Source organism: Schistocerca nitens, chromosome 2 (genome assembly GCF_023898315.1).
Source record: "Schistocerca nitens isolate TAMUIC-IGC-003100 chromosome 2, iqSchNite1.1, whole genome shotgun sequence".
NCBI lineage: Eukaryota > Metazoa > Arthropoda > Insecta > Orthoptera > Acrididae > Schistocerca > Schistocerca nitens.
In genome coordinates, this window is record NC_064615.1 from 1049221825 (window position 1) to 1049245520 (window position 23696).

General features: G+C 40.1%; 1 protein-coding gene across 1 annotated transcript in view; it reads right to left on the reverse strand.

Moving 5' to 3' along the window:
- LOC126237395 (uncharacterized) overlaps positions 1 to 19779 on the reverse strand; it is a 267773-nt gene extending 247994 nt beyond the window's left edge. Inside the window, exon 1 of the mRNA XM_049947486.1 lies at positions 19744 to 19779. The gene's annotated coding sequence lies outside the window, so the exon portion shown is untranslated. The remainder of the gene's footprint in view (positions 1 to 19743) is intronic.
- Between the last annotated feature and the right edge of the window lie 3917 nt (positions 19780 to 23696).

Sequence of the window (23696 nt, forward strand, 5' to 3'; positions counted from 1 at the left end):
CAAATGGATGTTACAATAATTTCAGGTAGTTAGGTCAGAAGGTGAAGGACATTATATCACAGACTAGTTTTGATTACATTAGTAGTTTGCGGTATCCATAGCCTAGTTATTGAACATTTCTGTACCATTTATGTAGTATTACAGAAAAATGTTCATTAATTGTTTTACAGACAACATTGTCATTGCTCATTTCAATACCGTAATCAGTAGCATTCATTTCCTAATTACAAAGCATTATTAATTAATCATTGGTCATTTCAATACAGTAATCGGTAGCATTCTTTTCCAAATTACAAAGCATAATCAATAGCATTCAATTCCTTGTTACAAAGCATTAGTAATTAATCATTGGTCATTTAAATACAGTAATCATCTCAATACAGTAATCACTAGCATTCTTTTCCCAGTTACAAAGCATAATTAGTAGCATTCGTTTCCTTATTACAAAGCATAATCAGTAGCATTCAATTCCTAGTTACAAAGCATAATTAATTAATGTTCATTTCAATACAGTAATCAGTAGCAATCATTTTTCAGGTGACATTATTCATAGCTGATCAGCATTACACAGAATTATCTTAAACTGCTATCATTATTTGGGACTGGTAATACATTTTTGTTAGCAATGCATTGCGTTGGGATCGTTAATTAATTGCTCAGGCATAACAATATTTGCTTTTGACCTATTGCTGCAAATGAGGATAGGTAACGTCATTCGTCATGAGTCAGCTGTAGCAAGGTTATGAAACAAGGCAGTATATGTGATCACATTTATAAATTATAGACACAAATGGGTAAAAAATAAAAATGCAAGTATTAGAACGGTATAATAAGTAACAGGTTTAGTAAGTATCATGAAAAGCTTCTGCTGGAAAATACAAAATGGATTATTAAGCTGAAAGAAGAAACGTAGACTATGCTGAAAAGTAGTGAACTTCGAATTAACAAGTAGTGAAATGTCTATAAAAAATGTGTTCCATAGCTGTCCTTTCCAAAATCTTCAGTCATCCTACTATGCAATATAACACCTGCTGTCAAAGCAAACTGCAACAAATACTTAAATAACTACATAGCATAAATACATAACTTCAACATTATCCTCATCTGTAAAGAAAAACTTCATTATTCATATCATCATAACTCCATCATTATCATCATCACCTGTAAAGAAAAAACTTCATTATTCATAGTAGCATATTCTTCATCATTATTCTTCATCAGCATTCATTATCATCTGCAAAAAGTCACTTCATTACTCATTACATAACTATTCCTTATTTCTATCATATTTCATCACTTAAAACTAAGATGTGTAGTTCTGTCTGACAGCTTGCATCAATCGCCTTGTATTCTGAAAGAAAAAAATTAGTTAAGACTGCTATTCTGCGATGTGTATAGTATATTCTTGTTAATGCTTGTTAATTCTGATCCATTTACTCGTCCTCATAAGGTTTTGTATCTTCTTTCATCTATTCCGTAGTTGAAATTCCCATTTCTGTTTAATTTATTTCCTGTACGCATCATTCTTTCTGAAACTGATGAACAAAGATTAATGTCTTGTATTTAAATCATATACCCATTAGATAATGACTGGTTAATGGTGACACAATTAAGCATACAGCATAACATGACAGAAAACGTAATATGTCAAAAGCATAGACAGTATTCAAAGGCAAAAAAATGTACGGAGAATATCACAATGCAGCAGCAAAAAAAAAGAAAAATAGTCACGATGTTGAGATATCATAGGGCAGAAAAAAAATCAAAGTCAACTGGTGTGTGTTATACCTTAGCTATTTCATAATGTATACAAACAAAACGGGAAAACAATTATACACAAAAAAAATGAAAAATGTCCACAGTCTGATGTGTAACGACAAGAAAAGCGACCTGTTAACCTTACCTTGCCGGGCACTTGCCAAGAAAAAATACGATAGTCATCATCAGTAATTAGTCATATAATTATAATTGCATAAGTGGTCATAAAAAAGTGTAAGTTCATCTGGAAAATATGCACGGTCTGATGTGTAACGACAAGAAGAGCGACCTGCTAACCTTACCTTGCCGGGCACTTGCCAAGAAAAAATACGATAATCATCATCAGTAATTAGTCATATAATTATAATTGCATAAGTGGTCATAAAAAAGTGTAAGTTCATCTGGAAAATATGCACGGTCTGATGTGTAACGACAAGAAGAGCGACCTGCTAACCTTACCTTGCCGGGCACTTGCCAAGAAAAAATACGATAATCATCATCAGTAATTAGTCATATAATTATAATTGCATAAGTGGTCATAAAAAAGTGTAAGTTCATCTGGAAAATATGCACGGTCTGATGTGTAACGACAAGAAGAGCGACCTGCTAACCTTACCTTGCCGGGCACTTGCCAAGAAAAAATACGATAATCATCAATAATTGTTCACATAAATATCTGGAAAATGTATTACAGTGTGCTAAATCATAAAGTATGTTCATTGAATAAACGGTTTAACATTGGAGATATGGTGATTGCCTTTCGATTTTCTGGTTCTCAAAGTTTCGACGTGTACAACATTGGGGTGAGGAATGCTGCGAATCCGATATGGACCTGCGTATAGAAGTTCAAATTTACTGCACTTACCTTTTAATTTGCTGGATAAATAGTGTGTACGTACTAATATCTTCTGTCCAACGTGAAAATCTCGGCGTCTACAAACCTGTTTTTGCTGTCTTCTCCGGCGCTCTGCGGCACGTTTGATGTTGTTCAGCGCAATGTCAATTATTTCGTGGTGTCTTAGTCGACGTGATCTAGGAAAATTTACTCTTTGATTTTGTTTGGTGGTTCAACGTTTTTCAGTATAACAGACGGAGATAGCATAGTAGATTCATTTGGAATGGAATTAATTACATCTTGGAATGAGTGTATGTGTGTGTCCCAATTAATATGTCTTTTGTGGCAGTATATTTTACACAGTTTACCAATTTCTTTCATTAATCGTTCACAAGGGTTCGAAGAAGCGTGGTACTTGGATATATAGATCGGAGAAATGTTTCTAGCTCGTAACATGCGTGTCCATATAGCAGAACGAAATTGTGATCCATTATCTGAAATTACTCTCATCACATGCCCTACATGAAATAGAAAATGTTTTACAAATGCTTTCGAAACAGTTTTAGCAGTAGCTTTGCGTAACGGAGTGAAAGTAACAAATTTTGAAGTGAGTTCAACAGCGACAAAGATGTAGCAAAAACCTCTATTAGTTCTCGGAATTGGACCAAAAATGTCTACTGCGGCCATATGTCTTAATTTAACAGGTACAATGGGATATAATGGAGGAATATGTGAAGTGGTGTCAGACTTAGCTTTCTGGCAAATTTTACATGACGCTAAAACTCGTCGTATACGTTTTTCCATGTTCGAAAAATAACAGTTCTGTCTCAGTATAAGAAAACATTTTCTGGCTCCATAATGTGCGTAACTTAAATGAGTGTACCAGATTAATTTGTTAATCAGTTCGTCAGGAATGCATAATAACCAATTGTTGCTGTCAGGATGAGAGCGGCGAAACAGAATGTCATTGCGTACAGTGTAGTGGTTCCTAATCGTAACATTATTCTTATCTTGCCAAAGGTGTTTAATTTCTTTCCACACATTGTCTTTGCTTTGCTCTCGTGCTATGTCCTGTAATGACGAGGAAATAAAATTTTCAAATGCAACTTGTTGAATGTACATGACGCTGAAATTTGCTTTGAAGAAGTTGGTTGCTACGTCTTGCTGATTGTTGCTGAGAGAACGGGATAATGCGTCTGCTATTACATTTTGTGTGCCGGGATGTGAACAATCGTAAAATTAAATTCCTGCAAATAAAGTTTCCATCTACTTAACCTGTCGTGAGTGAATTTAGCCGAAAGTAAGAATTGAATAGCTCTGTGATCTGTGTAAACGGTCGTGTGTCTTCCATAAAGAAAATGCCTAAATCTCGTAAAAGCCCATACAACACATAATGTTTCAAGTTCAGTAACGGAATAATTTCGCTCAGCAGGTGACAGAATGCGGCTTGCAAATGCGATGTTTTTAATTACTTTAGAACCATCTTCTTCAATTTCCTGAAAAATATGTACGCCTAAAGCTGTGTTGGAACTGTCGGTGGCAATGGAAAAATTTCTGGTAAGATCTGGGTGCGATAAAAGTGAAGCATTCAACAAAGCATGTTTCAGGTTCACAAATTCAGAATGTGCTTGCTTATCCCATGACCAAATAGTGTTTTTACCTGTTAGTTGGCATAATCTAGGTGTATCTAACGCAGAATGATGAATAAATTTGCGAAAAAAGTTAATTAAACCCAAAAAACTGCGTAATTGTTTCTTTGTCGTAGGAACAGTAATGTCACGTAGAGCTTGAAGTTTTTCCGGATCAGGCGCAATGCCTTCTGCTGAAATTACGTGTACAAGAAATTTTATAGAAGTTTTACCAAAATGTGATTTACTGAGGTTAACTGTGAGTCCTTGTGCATGGAAAGTTTGCAATAGTCGTTCTAAAATCAGATTATGTTCAGACCAGTTAGCTTCTGCAATAAGAATGTCGTCTACGTACGTCGTAATTCTGTCTTTAAGTTCTGTCGGAAGTATTGTGTTCAAACCGCGAATAAAAGCAGCAGAAGAAATAGTTAAGCCGAACGGTAATTCACAAAATTGATAACAGTCGCCGAAACAGAGAAAAGCTGTATATTTTCTGCAATTTGGATGAGGTTGAATTTGCCAAAATCCCGATTTTAAATCTAGTGTAGAATAAATAGCTGTACCGTGAAATTTCTGTAGCAGTTCCTCTAAAGTCTGTGGTCGATCTGTTTCATTAATAATAATGTCATTAATGTGACGTGAATCAAGTACAAGGCGAAGTGAGCCATCTTTTTTCTTAACAATATGTAGCGGGTTTATGTACGGACTAACTGCCGGTTCTATAATTCCTTGGTCGAGCATATCCTGCAATTCTTTTTTAACTTGTTCTCTGTGGATATATGGAATGGGATAATGCTTTGCTTTAAATGTATCGTGCTGTTTGACTTGAAATTCGTACATAAAGCCGGACATAGTACCAGGAATGTTATCGAAAACTGGAGCTTGCTGTAAAAGAATTTTATGTAGCTGCGTGCGTTCGTCGTCTGTATTTGCACTGCTTTGTTTAACTTTATCAGAAATCATCTGCATTACGTCGTAGTCAGCTTCGTCTGGAGTGTTATAGTTATGTACGTACGTGTCTGTGAACAATGCGGAATTACAGTCTATGTTACGTGTTGCGGAAATGACCTCTTTACGATTAATTGTTTGTTCTTCTGCCGATAAGGAATGCTGAAATTCTAAAGCCAATTGCACATTTTCATCCTTCAACATTAAATAGGAATTCTGAAAATCAACCACTGCGTCGTGTTGTACGAGAAAGTTAGTACCTAGAATAACGTCTGTTGTCAATAAGGGAACAATCCAAAAATTTGAGTGAAAAGTATGACCTCCAATACAAAATGATAAATGCGTCTGTAATTTCACATCCACTCCTTTACTCGATACCGCTCCTTTCACTTTCGTTTTGCCTAAAGGTAATGTGGGATAAGTATTCTCTTTGTTGCACTCATTAAAAGTTTCCTCATTAATGACTGACATAGGTGAGCCAGAATCAATTACTGCTGAAAATTTCGATGAACCAATTTTAATTTCGATGACAGGATGTGAAATGGTTTTCTGAACAACTGGTCTTTCCTGTAAAAGAGTGTCTCTGATATCGTCAAAAGTAATTACATTCTCGTGAACAACATTTTGCGTGTCAAAAGTAGTGCTTGTGTTATTGGAAGATGCGTCCTGAACAGTATCTAGTCAAATTCTATCTGACGTGTTACTATTATCAGGAGGATGTTGTGGCATTTCTACTATTTGAACTGTTCTATTACTTCTTCCAGACGTGTTTCGCTCTGGATGATACCTACTGTCGGGTTCATTCATGAGAATATGTTCTTGCGCATGATTTTGCTGTTGGTAAGATCGACTGTTATTGTACGTACGCTGATAATTGTGCTCATCGTTTTTACGTCTGTCGTGATAGTCGTTCCTATACGGTGCATTACGATAGGAATTGAAATATTGTCTTCTGTGTGCGTAGTCATTTTCTTGCTCCCGTGCGTTACTATTTGTTGGACCGGGGACTATACGTGCACGCGGCGAAGCATTAAAGCCTGGTTGACCTTGTGCATTCCATTGTTGGTTAGGTATGCTAACCGGCTGGTTTTGTCGTTGTGAAAAACCTCTGTTGTTACTAAAAGATGGTTCCTGTTGCTGAAAATTTTGATGATATTGATAATCAGAAGTTTGTCTGTGATTTAAGTTCTGGTAGTTGTCGTTCCTAAAGCGTCTGTTACTTTTCCTATTGAAATTACGTGGTTGATCATAATTACTGTAAGTTTGTTGACCTTGATTATTATATGAAAAATTTTTGTTTACAAAAGAATAATCAGATTGTTGCACTTCTAAAAGCTGTAACAGATCCCTGAATGCCGAAATATTTTCTTTTTGCTGACCGGTTAAAAGTGACACTCTTAATGACCGCGGTAATTTAGAGATACATAATTGTATAAGTGCAGATTCACTGTACGGTTCACTTAGGTACTGGTTTTGTTGTACCATATGCTCAAAAAATTGCGTCACACTCGGAAAATTTGAGTTCTCATAATTCGGTAAACTAATTAACTGATCTTTAATTCCGCGCTGTGTCGTCTTTGACCAATACGCAGATAGAAACGCATTCTGAAACTCTTCTACCGAGTAACATTGCCTCGCGATCGGTCTCATACGAGTTGCCGGCTCGCCTTCCAAAAAACTGCAAATAAATTCAAGTTTGTGCGTCACAGGCCAAGTCGGTGGAAAAGCAAAGCTAAATTGTTGAATCCAATCTAGCGGGTGAATCTGTGTTCTGTCGTTTTTAAACACTTTAAATTTTCTTACTGACAGAAAATGTTTGTAATCGAAGTTGTCGTCTCTGTGTGCTGGAACAGGTTCATGGTTGTAAGAGAATCTGTTGAACTGTGATTGTTCGGAATCAAAGTCGGGTGCTCTTTGTAAATTACCCAAATTGCACGCGTTGCGCGAATCTGACAAATGTTCGCAAAGTGGCGTCTGCTGTGATGCGTTATTAACCGAAATATTTTTCATCTCTGTTACTTCCTGCTGTAAACTTGACAGTTTTCTACGCAACGTGTTATTAGACGAATCGATTTCATTAATTGTCTGCTGTAAATTTTGAAATTCAGTTGTTTGACTAAATGAAACCGGTGAAATGTCGTCTGATTTGCCGTCATTAGTACTTTCAATAGCATCAATACGACTGGCCAATTCATCATATTTTTCAGTCAGTATTTTTGCCTGATCATCGTTTTTAGAATCGGAGGCGTTAATCTGTTTTTGCAACTTACGTGTAGTTTCGTTCAGTTTTTTAACATCAGCTTTCACGACATCGGAATCCTGTGTTAGTTCTAATTGTTCGAGTCTGTCGGTCACTGTTTGAAAATCTGTTATGTATGTGTCTGTTTTCGATTTCAGATCAGAAATTTCGTCACGTAATTCTGTGTTTGACGTAATTCTGTGTTTGACTGTTCGATGGTATTAATTTTGTCGGACACTGTAGCAATATTGTTGTCCACGTATGTTTTTGCTTTCGCAAACATTTTACGTTTGTCTTCTTGTCTCTGTGCAGTGATTGTTTCCATTACTTGTCGTTTGACTTTATTTTGATCCTGAATAAATTTGCGGAAACGCGTATCACTGTTTTCTATGTGAAGACTAAGACGTTCGTTAATTTGAGTGTTCTGTTGCTCGAATTTCGCGTCTATTGTGTGCGAAAGTTCTACAGTCATTGCTTTAAACTCGTCGCGTAATTGTGTAGCCTTTTCAGAGCATTGTTTAGCGACTCCGCTAATTTCGTCTCTGAGTGTTTCTGTTGCAACTGTTTGCAATTCCCTTAATTCCTGAGCAACAGACTTAATTTCTTCGCTACTTTTTCGTGAACAAGCCTCAATTTCCTCGCGTAACTGTCCCTTAGTGTCATGGCACTGCGCGGCAACGGCTCTAATTTGGTCACTAAGCTGTCTGGAATTGTTGTCTAATTTTTCATTTAACTGTCTGGAATTGTTGTCTAATTTTTCATTTAACTGTCTGGAATTGTTGTCTAATTTTTCATTTAACTGTTCGTTCTGTACACTAAGTTGTTGTTTGAGATCTTCTTTAAGATTGTCTTGTTTTTCATTCTGTTGTTTGACCTGTTCACTAAGTTGTCTGAAATTTTGTTGCAGAAATGCCATAATTGGATCCGATAAAAAATTAGCATTTCTGTTCTCTGTGTTAATTAATGCTGGATCTGGAATTGTCTCATCTTCCGTAACCATTTGGTTATTCTGAGATTCACAAAAAGATTTGTCAGTCGAACGTACACTGTCAGTCATTATTTCGGAATTAAATAAATCCGTCGTACTTTGTGTATTCTTTTCATATTCGTTAGACAAAATTGTGTGTTCGTCACGTGAATTTAGTAAACCGGTTGTGTTAGACTGGGCAGCGCTCATTACAATAGAGCGTCCCGCGTCATTGATTGTCGTCAAATTAACAGAGGACATAACCGAGTTCGTTTGTTCATCATTTAGACAAAAGTCATCATTAGTGGTTGGAACGCATTGATTGTCAGTGAACGCAGGATTGTCATCATTACACTGCGTGTCACTAGTACTATCGGTCACGTTGTTTAAGTCGGTAAATTCGTTCACTACACCTCGCGACGTACTATTAATAGTCTTTCGCGGCATTTTTACAATAGTCACAATAAATCACAAAGCAAATAAACACAATGCAAAAATCAACACTCAAATACAACAGAGCAACGAATTGCCGATGATCTGAGGAAAGAAAGTCACAAATTAGTAAAAGTGTTGCGCCAAATTATAATTATATTTAAGCAAATAAGAGCAGATATCTGACTGTTTTTCAAAAGATTCTCAACGAAATACGATCCTGGACCGGGTGTCGCCAAGTGTAACCTCCCCACAAAAATATTCGAAAGACAATGCTTAATAGAAATGGAGCCAAGTGTAACCTTCCCGCAAAAACATTAATGACAAAGACAATTAAATAAAAATTAGCTATCTGACCCAAGTATAAGTTTCTCACAAAATGAAAGTCAATTCAGTGATAAAATCTCAGTGACAATGAAAATGCAAATAGACCGAAATGTCAGTCTTTGGCCCTGTGCAAAATCAGAATTAATCTCTTACCTCAGTATGTCTGCATGAGAAATATCTGCTCTTATTCTGCGCCACAGCTTGGACGAAATGCATCGCAATAATTATTTTTTTTTTAAAGTTATCTGAAAATTTTCTTTAAGGAAATGCAAGGGAATCAAATGATTTTTTTTTTTGTTAAAAATTGTTTTGAAATCAAAATTATTATTGGGGCGATTCTTTAAAGTCAATTACAATGAATGTACATTAGATTATCTGATGAGCGCAAAGCTGCATGAATACTTATTTAATAAAAATATACCTCATCCTGAATCTCGACCATTGCGGTGCCGACGCCCGCCGACTGCTCTGGGCTACCACTACTGAACTCTCTCGCATCTAGACCGCGACTCTACTCGGCTACAACTGCCGACAGACTACTGTACTGCACTGCGCTTTGAGCGCAACTGCTCTGGTCAGAGATTCTACAATGCCTCATCATCGCTGCCACACAACATACGTGTTTCAATGTCTGCATTATAATTTCTACATACACTTATGAAATTAATCTGTGCCAAAATTCCTTGCGGTTCCGCGTGAATGGGTGACAAGACCTACTCATATACATTTCGGATTATCTTTGTATTGATACGATGTAATGCAAAGAGTAGGCAAAATAAAACTGGCCTGGAAAATATATCATGCACCTTTAAGGTAGACAACCAGACCGTGCAGTGGATGATGTAAGTTGGATCGCCAGTCATAAGCTGCATGAAACATTTTCCGGCCCAATTTTACGGGGGCTGTTACGAAAGCAAGGTCCGACCGGTTGCGAAATGGAAAACAAACATAAAATCAAAAATGTTTTATTTGCAATAGTTTGGTACCCCTTCAGCTACTTTTCTACATAGTCGCCGCTCCGACTCAGACATTTGTCGTAGCGTTGTACTAATTTTCAGTACCCTCGTCATAGAAGATAGCCGCTTGTGCTTTTCATCACTTATCTACGCTGGTCTGCAGTTGGTTGTCTGTGCCAAAATATTGTCTTCATATCCAGCGGTGCATGTGAGCTGAGATGAACACCAGAGGGAGCCAAGTCCAGGCTGTATGGTCGGTGATCAAACACATCTGATTGAAAACGTTGCAGGGGAGTCCTCAATTTCCATGGAGTGTGCGACCGGGAGTTGTCATGAAGAAGGCAATGCATAACAGGTACGTTACGTGGGGTTGCATGAAATCAGAAGAACCTCGTAGCGGCCACCCATATTTGATGGGAGACACTGTTTCCTAGGCATCTTCTCGCGGTCACTGTGTGCTCAGAACTGAAAAGAGGGACGTGACGCAATCGACAGGCGTACTAGAGACACTGTCCAACACGTTTTTGCAAAGCTTCGTCGGATTTTCACTGTCGTTTCCATTTCGCTACCTATCGGAACACACACACTCGCAGAGAGCGAGAGAATGAAAGCAAACAACACATTGACCTTGAAGTTATATGAGAACAAGTGAACATCAACAGACACAGGAAACACAGCTGCAATATAAACGCTGTCTTTTGTAAAGTTAGAGTGTAGGTTGCTAGTGAAGTTCCGCAAAAGCATATAGTTATTATGTTTAAGCATGCATTTCCACACCAGACAGGAATGTAGATAAGAACATGTGCTTCGACAGTAATCGCAAAATATAGTCACAGTGCATTGTCGCAGAACAAAATTCCATTAACAGCTAATGTGATTTGTTAATTTGCCAGTCAGACTCACAGTGTCATCATTTTGTTACAGATGACAAGTTACCAGTATGCAGTAATGTGAAGCTGGCCCTACACAACCCCGCAATGCAGAAAAAATTAAGTTCATGATAACAACGTATAGTAATTGTTTTTAGGGGTAATAATTAGTACTTAAAACATGTTTAGATTTTACAGAAGCAAATGCAAGTGCCTACTGACGATGGCACAAACGTGTTGAAATACGTTTGGACATTTACACAAAGTAATTGTTTGGATAGCAGGTGAAACTAAAATCTAGTAACATTACTTTGCACATTAGATCCATTAGCACAAACAGTGGCTTATTCTCTGCGTGGCGTCGACTGGTCGGTTTTTTAAGTTTGAGGGTCTCGGGAAAACACAAAAAGGTCTTCAGTCTCAACGAGTGCAGGCCGAATACAGAAAGAATGTAGGCACAGGAAACATGGATATAACAGTTGTAAATTGTCGTAGGTGTGTTGGAAAAGTACCAGAGTTCCAAGTGCTAGTAGAAAGCGCTGATGCTCAAATAGTTATAGGCACTTAAAGCTGGCTAAAGCCGGAAAAAAGTTCATTTGAAATTTTTGTCGAAAAATGTAACGGTGTTCCGAAAGGATGGGCTAAACACAGTTAGCGGTGACGCGTTTCTTTGCTGTTAGAAGTAGTTTATCTTGTAGCGAAATTAAAGTAGATAGCTTTTGTTAGTATGGGCAGAGGTCATTCTTGGTAACCGGAATAAAAAAGTAATTGGAACTTTTTACCAACCTCCCAATTCAGATGATACAAGTGCTGAAAGGTTCAGAGAAACCTTGAGTTTAATTTCAGACATGTTCCCGATTGATACAATTATAGTTGGTGGCGACTTTAATCTATCCTCGATATGTTGGCGAAAATACATGCTTAAATCCGAAGGTAGGCATAAAACATTATCCGGAATTGTGATAAATGCATTCTCTGAAAATTATTTCGAGCAGTTAGTTCATGAGCCCACACGAATAGTAAACGGTTGTGAAAACACACTTGACCTCTTAGCAACAAATAATCCTAATAACAAGCATCAAAACTCGAAGAAAGATCCGTTTCCAAAGTCTGAAGAATTGCACAGGTCACACCAATATTCAAGAAAGGCAGTAGGAGTAATACATTAAATTACAGGCTCATATAACTGAAGTTGACATGCAGCAGGATTTTGGAACATATACTGTATTCGAACATTATGTATTACCTTGAAGAGAACGGTCTATCGAGAAACAGTCAACATGGGTTTAGAAAACATCGTTCTTATGAAACACAACTAGCTCTTTACTCACACGAAGTGTAGAGTGCTTTTGACAATGGATTTGAAGTTGATTCCGTATTTCTAGATTTCCAGAAGGCTTTTGACACTGTACCACACAGGCTGCTTTTAGTGAAATTGCGTGCTTATGGAATATCGTCTCAGTTATGTGACTGGATTCGTGATTTCCTGCCAGAGAGGTCACAGTTCGTAGTAAATTATCGATTAAAACAGAAGTGATTTCTGGCGTTCCCCAAGGTAGTGTTATAGGCCCTTTGCTGTACCTTATCTCTATAAACCATTTAGGAGACAATCTGAGCAGCAGTCTCAGGTTGTTTGCAGATGACGCTGTTGTTTTTCGATTAGTAAAGTCATCATAAAATCAAAATAAATTGCATAACGATTTAGAAAAGATATCTGTATGGTAAAAAAATTGGCAAGTGACCCTCAATAACAAAAAATGTGTGGTCATCCACATGAATGCTAGAAGGAAACCGTTAAACTTCGGTTACACGATAAATCAGTCAAATCTAAAGACCGTAAATTCAACTAAATACCTAGGAATCATAGTTACGAACAACTTAAATTGGAAGAAACACATAGAAAATGTTGTGGGGTAGGCTAACGAAAGACTGTGTTTTATTGGCAGGACACTTAGAAAATTTAACAGATCTACTAACGAGACTGCCTACACTACGCTTGTCCGTCCTCTTTTAGAATACTGCTGCGCGGTGGTGGGATCCTTACCAGATAGGGCTGACAGAATACATCGAGAAAGTTCAACGAAGGGCAGCACGTTTTGTATTATCGCGAAATAAGGGAGAGAGTTTCACTGAACTGATGCAGGATTGGTGTGGACATCATTAAAGCAAAGGCGTTTTTCGTTGCGGACGAATCCTCTCACGAAACTTCAATCATCGACTTTCTCCTCCGAATGCGAAAACATTTCCTTGACGCCGACCTACAAAGGGAGAAACGATCATCATAATACAATAAGGGAAATCAGAGGTGGTACGGAAAGATATAGGTGTTCGTCTTTTCCGCGCGCTGTAAGAGATTGGAATAATAGAGAGTTATTGTGAAGGTGGTTCGATGAACCCTCTGCCAGGCACTTAAATGTGATACGCAGAGTATCCATGTAGATATAGATGAATGTGTATAGAAGAACGTCAGCACATTCTTCCTGAAGAACCGAAACCAGAGAAGGTAGTGATGTTGGAGCCAGGGTTTGAAGTGAAGTCGACTTTCTGACTCATCCCAAAGGTGTTCCAATGGGTTCAGGTCGGTACTCTGAGCAGGCCAGGAATATTACTGCTCACAAACTATTGCTTCACACATGCTACTGTATGATAGAGTGCACTTTCGCGCTATCATCGTGTGCTTATCTGTTCCGCTGCTGTACGCAGTATACGATGATTTAAAATTGTGTTCGTAACTTTTCACATTCAGCGTTTTCTTAAGATCAATAAGGAGACTATGCACTAATCTCGAGAAACACATCCATATCGTATCACCATCATCTCCGTGCTTCACTGTTGGCGTTACACTTGACGGCAGGTAACGTTTTTCAGGGATTCGGAAACCCAAAACCTGCTATCGAGCTGCCACAAGGCACAGCGCGATTCATCACACCAAGTCAATCGTTCCCAGTCATCCAGTGCCAGTGGCGGAGTTACTCACCGTCATTGTGCTAGCTGAACTGCCGGTAGCACTTTGTAACTCACAAGTGATTCCTTTCACTGATGTTATACGACTATTTTTTTATGTTTTATTTATTAATTAATTTTTTATTTTTTTAAACCCACCCTCCGCAATGCCCGGCAGTCTCTGTCCTTCAGTATACGAGGTCCGTGGTTGATGCTACGTGTCTTCATTTCACAAATCACGTCACTGACAGTCGACTCAGGCTGCTTTTCAAGGGTTGAATTGTCTCTATAGACTTATTAGATGAGATCCATTGACGAGTGCACGTTTTAGGTCCTTGCCGACCATTCAACTGTTTACTGCTTCTCTGCTGACAACACGGTACTCCCGATCTCCTTTTATACTGCCGGGTCCTCTTCTCGTGACATCTGGTGATCAATTCAGCTCTGTCCGGACACTTTTGATCAGATAGAGTTTGCTTGGCACATTCGAAGTCGCGTTCTGTATTAGAAGTACCACTGATCACAAGGGTCAAGAGGCTCACCAACAGTCACCACATTCCAGCCTTAAACAGCACATGTCTTTAAGTAGTTGGGATTATTAATTTAAGCGTCGAACTAAATTTACGCGTGGTTATCAACAGTCATTTCGTGTTAGTAAGTAATAATGACACCTGAAAACACGATACTGTAAGGAAAATTGGAGTATTAAAGGCTAAAGGCCACCTTGTCCACCAGGGTATTAAATTGTTTGGCAGACGGATATTCGTTGTGTATCGTCATCTCGACAGCGCTGGTTTCTCGAGCTTAGCGCTCCTGCGTTTTCTAGGAGTCGGTGTGTAATCGAGAGCCAACTCGCCAGGGTAGCCGAGAGCTTTAAGGCGCTGCTTCCTGGCCTCGGGTAGTCGCGCCGGCCCCTGGCAGAGTAATGACGAGGGCCGGTATGCCGGCCAGCCTCGATGTGGTTTTTAAGCGGTTTTCCACATCCTGCTAGGTGAATACCGGGCTGGTCCCCATGTTCCGCCTCAGTTACACGACTCGCAGACATTTGAAAAACGTTCGCACTATCCCATGGCTTACACTAGATGCAGACAGCTGGGGTGCACTTCTTCTGTCCTGGGGGGTTTGGGGTGGCGGCCGGAAGGGCATCCAGCCACCCTCTGCAACTAACGTTGCCAAATCAATAGTAACAAGGCCGACCCCGCATTGCAGCGGGAATAAGAGCTCAAAGACAAAGAAGAAGTGTGCAGCCGAGAGCCGTGTACGGGATGTGTGGTGCGATGGAAAGTAGACAGAATTTACAGTGAAACGATTTTTGATGTTATGGATGTTAAAAGCGACTGAAATCCTTATTCACTTTCCAAGTCCGGGAGAAAGACATCACACTTCACCTCTCCGCAATTCCGCAACTTTTGTGCACTTTACGGTGACAGTTAAAAAATCTTTCTGACAAGGGAAACTCCCCACCTCACCAAAAAAATGGTTCAAATGGCTCTGAGCACTATGGGACTTAACATCTACGGTCATCAGTCCCCTAGAACTTAGAACTACTTAAAACTAAATAACCTAAGGACATCACACAACACCCAGTCATCAGGAGGCATAGAAAATCCCTGCCCCCGCCGGGAATCGAACCCGGGATCCCGGGCGAGGGAAGCGAGAACGCTACCGCGCGACCACGAGCTGCGGACCCCACCTCACCCCCCTCAGTTTTAGTGATGAGATGGCTCAGTGGACAGCCCCTCAAAAACTGGGCACAGATGAAGCATGAAAATAGGAGGAAGGTATAACCAACTGTGGAAAAAGAAGCAAAATAGAATCAGTGAACGGTCCAAGCGAAAGATGTGCAACATCGAGCGAGTTGCGAGAATCACGGCGTCGTCGTTGTGTTGTCACGATGTTGGACTGCAAAGCGGGAGATCCGCGTTCAAATCTCCCCCGTACCCCCTTTTTTTTTTTTGCACAATTATGAATTTTCCGTTCGGTCATTACTGTGTCTGTTCGCTTTCTGTAGTCTTGGCAGTGGTCATTCTATACACTGGTAATGGAATATGAGTCATGTGGTAAGTATGGGTTACCGTCACAAGTAAATGTGATGAATAGTGAGAGCATGCCAGGTGCCGCATAGACGTCTCACAGACTTGAAAACAACAAACGAACGGGTGTGAACTATGTTACAAAAAAGGAATCCAAGAGCCAAAATTTTCAAAATGGAACGCAAGAGTCATAACATGTGGTACTTGTGTAGAACAAACAGGAGTACCTCACTGATGTAAACGATCATTACACCACGACACAGACACATATTTAAATGCAGGTAACAGACACATCAATCACCGGACGGACACTTCATAATTTAGTGACATATATGGTATACGGGGGAGATTTGAACACGGATGTCTCCCTTCGCAGTCCAACACCGTGACCACATGACCACGATACCATGACTGTTTTGAATTCGCACGATATTGTACACCTTACACTTGGACGGTTCGCTCTTTCGATTTTGCTCCTTTTCCCACAGTTCAGTACACCTTCTGCCCGTTTTTATGCGTGATCTCTGTACAGGTTTTGAAGAACTGTCCAATGGCCTATCTTATCACTAAATCTGAGGAGCGTGCGATGCGAGTTTCCCTTGTGAGTACAGGGTTCGTTCATGTTTTGACATACTAGTAGGTGATTAGGTATCTGGACTGCTTCCCAGCTGCATTTGATCTTCTCCTCAAGTCCACGTATGACCAAATGTTTTCTGTATCTTGAGAGACTCCTGTTCTCGATCTATTAAGTATTCTCCAAGGAGCGTGTGGTAAGTGGTAACAGCATCTAATTTTCCCCTTGAAAGTGAAACCTTGTTGCTTAAGAGCAGTTTCTTGCCACTGGAAAAAAAGTCGTAACATCTGGCTTGAGTCTTATACTACACTCCTGGAAATGGAAAAAAGAACACATTGACACCGGTGTGTCAGACCCACCATACTTGCTCCGGACACTGCGAGAGGGCTGTACAAGCAATGATCACACGCACGGCACAGCGGACACGCCAGGAACCGCGGTGTTGGCCGTCGAATGGCGCTAGCTGCGCAGCATTTGTGCACCGCCGCCGACAGTGTCAGCCAGTTTGCCGTGGCATACGGAGCTCCATCGCAGTCTTTAACACTGGTAGCATGCCGCGACAGCGTGGACGTGAACCGTATGTGCAGTTGACGGACTTTGAGCGAGGGCGTATAGTGGGCATGCGATAGGCCGGGTGGACGTACCGCCGAATTGCTCAACACGTGGGGCGTGAGGTCTCCACAGTACATCGATGTTGTCGCCAGTGGTCGGCGGAAGGTGCACGTGCCCGTCGACCTGGGACCGGACCGCAGCGACGCACGGATGCACGCCAAGACCGTAGGATCCTACGCAGTGCCGTAGGGGACCGCACCGCCACTTCCCAGCAAATTAGGGACACTGTTGCTCCTGGGGTATCGGCGAGGACCATTCGCAACCGTCTCCGTGAAGCTGGGCTACGGTCCCGCACACCGTTAGGCCGTCTTCCGCTCACGCCCCAACATCGTGCAGCCCGCCTCCAGTGGTGTCGCGACAGGCGTGAATGGAGGGACGAATGGAGACGTGTCGTCTTCAGCGATGAGAGTCGCTTCTGCCTTGGTGCCAATGATGGTCGTATGCGTGTTTGGCGCCGTGCAGGTGAGCGCCACAATCAGGACTGCATACGACCGAGGCACACAGGGCCAACACCCGGCATCATGGTGTGGGGAGCGATCTCCTACACTGGCCGTACACCACTGGTGATCGTCGAGGGGACACTGAATAGTGCACGGTACATCCAAATCGTCATCGAACCCATCGTTCTACCATTCCTAGACCGGCAAGGGAACTTGCTGTTCCAACAGGACAATGCACGTCCGCATGTATCCCGTGCCACCCAACGTGCTCTAGAAGGTGTAAGTCAACTACCCTGGCCAGCAAGATCTCCGGATCTGTCCCCCATTGAGCATGTTTGGGAGTGGATGAAGCGTCGTCTCACGCGGTCTGCACGTCCAGCACGAACGCTGGTCCAACTGAGGCGCCAGGTGGAAATGGCATGGCAAGCCGTTCCACAGGACTACATCCAGCATCTCTACGATCGTCTCCATGGGAGAATAGCAGCCTGCATTGCTGTGAAAGGTGGATATACACTGTACTAGTGCCGACATTGTGCATGCTCTGTTGCCTGTGTCTATGTGCCTGTGGTCCTGTCAGTGTGATCATGTGATGTATCTGACCCCAGGAATGTGTCAATAAAGTTTCCCCTTCCTGGGACAATGAATTCACGGTGTTCTTATTTCAATTTCCAGGAGTGTAGCTTTCGCATAAAAAAAAAAAAAACACCTTTTCCTGGACTTAAGGCGAAATGCTGCAAGTGTTTTGGGCTTTCGGTCTGCTTCTTCCGTTCTGTTTCTCCTGTCACTATGCTGCTTATGGGTGGGGGTACAGTGCTGGCCAAGAGGTAACTCTTGGGTCTGTGGTTGATCTGAGGCACCCCGTAACTAAGCGGACTGATTCGTTTAATGCCTCGTCCGCATGCCTGGTGTGGTGATCCGACCCTTCCCAAACTGGTGCTCCGCACTCTTCCACAGAGAAACAGTTCCAACACAGATGACGGGATTTTCTCCCCACGGAGAACTTGTCAGCTTGTTGTTCTTCCTGCTGCAGAGATTTCCTTTCAAACTCATATGGTGTGTTCTAAACCTTAGGATGATATCCAGGGTAATACCCAGAAATAAATTCCGACAGATGATAAAACATGGACGTGCGACACGAAGAAAGTATTATTTAAAGGATTCAGGTGGAAGTAACGGAATAAGAAGGTACTGAGGAAACTGTATCGGATGCAGGTTGCTCGAGTGTTTAACAGTAATAAAAGAAATGGTATTTGTCCTAAACAGTGTCTGATTTAAGACTCTGTACATTTCATGGGTATATTCCAAAATGACATTAACAAGAGCATAGATAGTTTTGGAAAGACAATGTGAGTGGAGAACTAAAACATTATTAGGCTGAAATCGTTATCTAATAAAAAGTGACTTTAATTACAAATGTTTTTGGTTTGATTCTTAAATGAACCAAGGTATTTATGTTGTCCATTAAATTTCAATAATCATGCTGCAAACTATATCAGAAGATGGAAATAGGGACCTTTGATTGGTACTACGCATACGTTACAGCTATGAACCTGCAATTATTTACCTGTATGTTACTTGTCAGCTCAGAACAAAATATTTTCCAATGGTCTTGATTAGATTTACAACCGTTAAAAAAACATTTTAAATGGAGCGACGTGGGGAGACGTCTTACAAGGCTCAACCTTTGACTCAAAGCGGAGTGAAACAGGCAGAGTAAAACTTCTGACAATATGCCAACTAAACTAAAAAGTCTCACAAACAACAGTAGTGTTTCAAATGTAGATAAGGTTATTATACCTAGATATCTCTCTTTACACCGGAGGTACATTCTTGAATGGTGGCAGATATTTGCTTCTTTCAAAAATTCGTGGCACTTGGCTGGATTAGGACAATTTATTAATTTGCTATAGGTTTCGATCGCTGACCATCATCTAGCACGAAAAATTGGCCACTGCAAGACACATGTAAATCATACTGAACCATACAATCGTATTAAGTGTCAGTTTCATTTAGAAGAACAATACTTTTCATACATCGACAACCTTCCTCATGTACACAGAACAGCATTGTAAATGGCCATCATGTCACAAAAATATATGGGTAAATTGTTCCAATAACTACCGCACGTTAATGTTTATTGTGAATACAATCTATGAAATCCGTAAATAACTAACTAACTCACCAACAACAGGACCGGATGCTGGCGCTGTGTTTTCTGCCCCTGTGACACCTATCGAACAGCAACGACGTTGCACCTTTATATCACTGTGCCAGGATGAAGAGGTGACAGCTGATTTCCGGAGGTACTGACAGGAGCCTTCGCCGGAGGATATGAACAGGAAACGGGAAACAGCAGAAGCGCGTTGTTTACAGGAAGAGGTCACATTACGGAAAACCTCAGGTGCTTGAGAGCTTGATAAAGTTTCTGCTTCGTAACGTGGAAACGCTTACAAAGATATTTTCAAGGCTTTTGGGCATGTTCGGGTCATAAATCTTCAGTCTTTCCTACAGCGCTACAACACCCATAATTCCATCGGTTCCATCAGTGTTTGCCCTTTAACGAGATGATAAAATGTAAATAAGTCTATAGAGAAAATAACAGTTGTTGATCACGATCGACTACTGTTCTTTTCTCCATTGTCTATACTCAATGGTCGGTGCGCAGAACGGGATCATATGGATTCCAATCTAATTAACTGAAATACGCGTCACAAAGCTTTCGAAGTTCGGAATATCTGTAGAGGTGATCTTATCGAATCTAAGGACTAGGAAGAGTAATCGGAATGTAGGGTTCTTGACAATTTCTGTCATCTCCGATCACTCTAGCATATCCATTTTGTTGCCTTTTTTCTGATCACCCTCTTGACATATATCTTGAGTGAATAAAATTATGTGAGTTGTTGTGTCTGACACTGTGCCAAGTAGAGCTCCCAACTATGAATTTTCATGATTAGTATAAGTTTTCTAATTTGTACGCGATACTGAGATCCAGACATTTCTGTATCATTGTCCTATACAAATAGATCTTCAGAGGTGTTTAATTTTCAATTTGTACTGTTGTGTAACTTGCCTGGCTTGGAGTTCTTATTTTAATGAGTCATCAGTCTTCTGACTGGTTTGATGCGACCCGCCACGATTTCCTCTCCTGTGCGAACCTCTCCATCTCAGAGCAGCACTCACAACCTACGTCCTCAATTATTTGTTGGATGTATCCCAGTCTCTGCCTTCTCTATACTTTTTACCCTCTACAGCTCCATCTAATACCATGGAAGTTGTTCCATGATGTCTTAACATATGTCCTATAATCCTGTGCCTTCTTGTTGTCAGTATCATATATTCTTTTTCCTCGTCTTCTTATCTTATCAGTCCACCTAATTTTCAATACTCTTCCGTAGCTCTACATCTCAAATGCTTCGATTCTCTTCTGTTCTGGTTTTCATCCAGTCCATGTCTCGCTGCCATACAATTTTGTGCTCAAATTTACATTCACAGAAATTTCTTCCTCAAATTATGGACTATGTCTGATATTAGCAGACTTCTCGTGGCCAGGAACGCCCTTTTTGCCAGTGCTAGTCTTGTTTTTACGCCCTCTTTGCTCCTTCTCCAATTTTGATGTTAAGTTTATTGCAATTCTCACTTCTGCTACTTCTCATAACTTCCGTTTTTCTTCGATTCGCTCTAGTCCATATTCTGTGCTCACTGTAATGTTCACTCCATTCAACATATCCTGTAAACATTCTTCATTTTCAGTGAGAATAGCAACGTTATCAGCGAATCTTATCATTGCTATCCTTTCACCTTGAATTTTAGTTCTACTCTAGTACATTCCTTTTATTTTCGTCATTGCTACTTCGACGTGTAGATTGAACAGTAGTGGCGAAAGGCTATATCCCTGTCTTACACCCTTTTTAAATCCGAGCACTTATCTCTCGGTCTTCCACTATTATTGTTCCTTTTTGTTCTTGTACGTACTGAATAATACAGGTCTTTATTTTTATTTTCATTTTACACGTCTATTTCTCTAGGACCAAATTGAGAAGCAAATCTCCATGATGATGGAAAGTATCAGGATATGAACTTACCACACAAAAGTAATAATAAATAAAATAAAATATCATGAATCCTAAAATGACGGCAAGCTATAAATTCATGTAAACGCAATCAACAATATAACACAGGGATCAGCTTAATTTTTCAAGGAAATCCTCGACAGAACAGGAGTGACACATGGAGAAACTCTTCATATTACATAAGAAAACGCTTGGATTACTGCTAAGATTTTTGAATTCTTGTGGCAGCTAATTGAAAATGGCTGCAGCAGAAAACTCCATGCCCTTCTGCACAAGAGTCAAAGAGTTGTGAAAATTGGATTTCTGCCTACTATTAACTGACTGAAAGCTGATAATTCTTATGAATAAGCTCATATTGTTAACAAGAAACGACGTTAAAGAATATCCACACCAATGAACAGAGGTCGACAAGTGTTTCGCGACCTTACAGCACTTATGCCCGAACTGCCCATTTCTTGCCAAAAAAGGATCCTTTGAGAATGGGAAGAGTTACCCCAAAATATAATACTATACGTCATAAGTGAATGAAAACAAGCAAAGTAGACTACTATCACTTACTTCAAATAATGTTCTATCAGTAAAAATGGCAGCATTAAGCCTTTCAACAAGATCCTGAACAAGGGTTTTCAATGACAGTTTACTATCTGTCTGAACACCTAGACTTTTGAACTGTTCAGTCTCAATAATCTCATGCCCATTCTGTGTCATTTAAATGCCAAGTTTTGTTGAATTGTGTGTTAGAAACTGTAAAAACTGAGTCTTACTGTGATTTAGTGTTAGTTTATTTTCTACAAGCTATGAATTTATGTCTTGAACTACACTATCTGAAACAGTGCCGACGTTGCACACAACATCCTTTTCTACCAAGGTAGTGTCGTCGGTAAACAGAAATATTGTAGAATCACCCATAATACTAGAAGGCATATCATTTATATAAATAAGGAAGAGGAGTGGCCCCAGCACTGGTCCCTGCGGCATCTCCCATTCAAATGTGCCATTCTCAATGCAGTGGAGAATGACATTTTGCTGTCTGTTATTAAAGTAAGAGGTGAACCAATTGCGAGCTACTCCCCTATTCCATATGGTTCAACTTCTGGAGCAATATTTTGTAATCAACACAATCAAACCCCTCAGTTAAATAAAAAAAGATGCCTCACGTTCAAAACCTTTTGTTTAATCCATCCGGCTACCTCACAGAGAAAAGAGAGTATAGCATTTTCAGCTGTTAAACCCCTTCCAAAATTGAACTGTTCATTTGATAGAAAATTACGTGAAATAAAATGATCAATTAGCCTTCCATATACTGACTTTTCAATAACTTTAGCGAATACTGATGGCATAGAAATAGGCCTAAAATTGTCTACATTATCCCTTTCTCCCTTTTTATAAGCGACTTTACTACTGAGTACTTTAACCGTTCAGGAATCTGACCATTCCTAAAGGAAAAATTACAAACATGGCTAAGTACATAGCTCACATGTGCAGCACAGTTGTTTAGTATTCTGTTAGATACTTCATCTTATCCATGAGAGTCCTTAGTCTTCAGTGATTTGATTGTCAACTCAATCTACCTCTTGTAAACACAACGGAGGAGTGTTTCAGATAACAGCCTTGAAAAGCCATTTTTCAAGAGAGTTATATGATTCTCTGTAGTAACAAAGTTTTTATTTAATTCGCCAGCTAGACTACGTTTAGAAAGTGACTCTTAAACACTGTACATGTATCTGACTTATCAGTTTGTGGAACATTTTTACTATGTGCTGACTTTATATCAGCGAACTTGTGTTGCTAACCAGACACTTTCTTCACAACTGACCAAGTAGTTTTAATTTTAGCCTGTGAATTAGGTATTTTATTTGCGTACGATGTACTCTTCGCTTTCCTAAAAACATTTTTAAGCACCTTACAGTACTGTTTGTAATGGGTTACTGTAGCTCGATTGTGGCTACTTCTAAAATTTTGGTACAATTCCCACGTTTTTCTACATGATATCCTTATCCCATTAGTGAGCCACCCAGGCTCCCTTTTACTACTAGCACACCGTTTTGAACGTTCTGAGGGAAAG